Source organism: Penaeus monodon, chromosome 38 (assembly GCF_015228065.2).
Source record: "Penaeus monodon isolate SGIC_2016 chromosome 38, NSTDA_Pmon_1, whole genome shotgun sequence".
In the NCBI taxonomy this organism is placed as follows: domain Eukaryota; kingdom Metazoa; phylum Arthropoda; class Malacostraca; order Decapoda; family Penaeidae; genus Penaeus; species Penaeus monodon.
In genome coordinates this window covers 12,733,932-12,737,780 of record NC_051423.1, presented here as the reverse complement: position 1 = coordinate 12,737,780, position 3,849 = coordinate 12,733,932, and positions in this window count along the sequence as shown.

Genomic DNA, 3,849 nt, shown 5'->3' with positions numbered 1-3,849 from the left:
AATTGAATAATACTTATCATAATAATGTAACCCCAAAAATTAAAATGTAATACCAGCATAAAATGTACCACAGCTTGCCAGCCGTGCAGTTGCCGGGGTGGAAAAAAAGGATAAACTAAACTAAAAATGGCACGTTTCACACTTTTCTTTGACCTCGATCGCAATAACCATATGATTGCGGTTGGGGTCAACAAACATAATATTGTTCGTTAGTAAAAATTAATTTAATTAAAGTTTATGTTTCATCGGGAAGGGGAATTAAGGGCGTTCGTGATTTTATCTTATCACGAATAAATTTCTTTTATCTCGTTCCCCCCCTCGCCCAGACTTTTTCGTTGTGGTCGGTGGGGTGTGGTCTAGACCACCTCACCTTCCCCTTTTTCCGGTAAAGCCTAGGTGTTTAACTGTCCCTTGTTCATTCTTATGGGTGAACGTTCTATCGGCACTGACGAACTTGTAATGCAATTTTTTTTAAAATTTATTATTTTGGGTATAGCGTAGGATCTCCCCCATACCATAGCGCACGGGTCCGATATTCCCCGGGTTATGAAAACGCTAAAGATCTGTGCTCCAAAGTTCGATTGTAAGTAGGGTAAGACCGAATTTATTGTTCGATGGGAAAAATTGAGCGGTGTGACCCGCGGTTACACCCTTTAATTAATGTGGGACTGGGGTTTAAGTAGAATGATTATTCGCTTATAAATACACCTTTTCCCCCTTTTAAAGTCGCTAGCATTTTTGGGAAATTTGCAGAAATCTTGATTGTAAATTTGCAAGGGAATTTTGCGACGCCCATCACAGAAAAACCCAAAAAAGAGCAGGTTATTTATATTTTTTCCCGGGCTTGAGTCGTTCAATCGGGTAGGGCTTTTTGGGGTATAGGATCCCCCCGTCGATGAAGTTAACATTATAGCTAGACATAATCCTCGGCAGTTCAGATTGCTGCCCCGGGAAGATTTGTTTTTTAAATAGTTTGCGAATATTTTTCATGTCCCCATTCTTTCTGCGTACTTTTGCTCATGTACGAATCATTTAAATTACATTTATTTTTTCTCGTGTGACGAATGTTAAATAAATCCTCGAATTGCCGTTGTTTTCCCTTATTATCTCATATCTATCAGAGAGGGTTTGGGTAGTTCAACCCAGGTCCATGGGGATCACTACGACGTCCCCCTCTCCTATTTTTTTTTTTATCTTGTAAAAAAATAATTTATCTTGTGAAAAAAAAAACGAAAAACAAAAAAAAAAGACGAAAATGATAAAAAAACAAAATTAAAAACTGAAAATTTTTTAAAAACCAGCTAGTGGAAATTTAAAAACCCCTTTTTTTTGTTGCCTTTTTTTTTCTCTTATTTTTGGGCCCCCTTCTGTATGTTTGGTTTCCCCCGAATATATTGCGTCAGACACAGGGGTTAAGGTGTCTATGATGTGTGGACGGGCGCGCTGCCGGACTCCATAGTTTTCAGCGAGGACCAGGAATGGGCGCGGGCCCCAGTCCCCCCCGGATGCTGTGGAAGGGCGACACGGGCGGACGCCGCAGACCCAAATCAACTCCAGGAGCCGTTAGTGCAGGATAGCCGCCTGAGGGTGCCCCCCTGCCCAACCCCCAATAGGTCCAGTGAAGATTACGAGGATTTTGAGATTGAGCATGCCGCCGTAAAGGACCTGGGCGAGATCGTGAGGACGTGGGGAAGGGGGACCCCGGATTTGGGCCTGGACGAGGACTAAAAAGGAAAAATCTTGACAAATCCGAAGTAAAGGGAGGACCTGTGGAGGACAAAATCATGGGACGGCTAACACCTGCTCGAAAAACATGTGGTCCACGGGCCCCCTATGGCGATCTTCCGATGACGTCTTTTCCCACAGCACCAAAGGTGAGGGTTTTCTGCAGCAGGACCCTCCTTCGGGCCATGTCGGCTATCGTTGTCTGACTCAATAATAGGGGGGAACCAGATATACACGAAAGGGGGCCAGAAGAAAAGAAAAAGAAAGGCAAAGAGAAGAGGTGGTGTTAAGTACCACTAGCCGTTATTTTTATAAAATTTTGGTTTTTAATGTTGGTTTTAATTTTAATTTTGATTTTTTTTCGTTTTGTGTTTTATTCCAAAAATAAAGAAGAAAACAGGAGAAAAGGGAAAGCAGTAGCGATCCGCTGGCTTGGGTTTAACTACCAACGTCTCTGATGATACGGTCACTGTCCGATGCAAATTTGCAGGCAAAAAAAGACACGACGCAAAAAACCCTATTAATGAAAAGGTTTCAGTCTTTTGTTCTGCATGGATCAGTGAGTGGTAATTGGTGTGTGTGTGTTGGGTACAGGAGCATGAATGAGGTGAAAGTGATCTCACACCGAGAATGAATCACAATGAGTGTGTGTGTGTGTGGTGGTGTGTGTGTGTGTGTGTGTGGGGTGTGTGTTGTTGGGGTGTGTGGTGTGTGTGTGGAGAGAGAGAGGAGAGCAACAGCGAAGATGAAATGAAAAGAAAGTGACCTCAAAAATGAAGATTAAATTAATATTTCAAAACGAGAAAATTTGCAAAGTAGCTAATAAAAATTAGTTCAACACCCACTGAATTCAACATTTTAAAGATATGCGACAGAATTAGAAAAAAAATGAATTTGGGAACATGAAAAAAAATATTGCAAGCTTTTTTGAAGCAAAATTTTTCAGGGTCAGAAAAACTGAAATGCCGAGGTACCCTGTCTAGCTATGCATGTTAACTTATCGACGGGGGTCCTATACCCTAAGCCGTACATTTAAGCGAAACCCAGCCCGGGGAAACTATAAAAACCTGCTCTTTTTTGTGATCTGTGTGGGCGCCCTGAAATTCCCCCAAGGTATCTAAATTTCATAAAAACACGCACTTGGGAAATTCCAAAAAAAAGCAACGACTTTAAGGGGTGAGAAGGGTGTAATTAATAAGCGCATAATATTTTAGCTTTAACCCAGTCCCACATTATTTTAAAGGACTAACTGCGGGTTCACCGACTGAAAAGTTGCCATCGAAAGAATTACTTTGGGTTTTACCTTCCCACTTTTGAAAGTGGACAGAATCTTTTAGGCATTAATGCAAAACCCAGGTTTTCAGGCTTACCCGTGTGCTATGATTGGGGAAAGGGATCTCTTGACCCTTTCCACGTCCCAACTTACAAGGGGGGAAATGAGTCAGGTGGGAGAAGGGGGAAAAAATGGATAAAAAAAGAAATGATTCTGATAAGAAAATCCGAAAAACATTAAATTTGTGCAGTTGAAACAACAAATCTCAATAGCGAGGAATTAATTTAAATACTTAAAAACGAACGAATTTATGTTTGTTGGGCCACATACCGCGATCACACGGGAATGCGATCGATGTCAGAGAATAGTGTGAGAATGTGCCATTTGCTGTCACTTGGGGCAGTTGCTGTTTTTTTCGGGGGTAGTTTGTTTCGTGTTGCAAGCCCAAAGGGAAAGCAACGGCACCGCAGCTACCAGTTTTAAAAGGGGAAAATAATGGTATCAACCCTTTTAGGACTCAAACGAATGTAAAGGGTTTAACCACGCTCGACCTGGGTTTGGGGAAACGTGGGGAGGTTGTTCAGGGCCGACCCCCTGAGGGCGAGGGGAGGCCCACTTACCACGCCGGGCGCAAGCAAGAATTCGGGGCAGGCGAGGTCAGATAACATCGTCATCTACGCCCTCGCTGAGCCAATGGTTCTTATTTGGGATTTGGAGCCACATGGTAAACAGCCACGTGGTCTATTGGTACAGAAATAGACATGTATATGCCAGGTCTATTGGTAACAGAAATAGACTTATGTATATGCCATACACACACACACATACACACACACACACACACACACTCA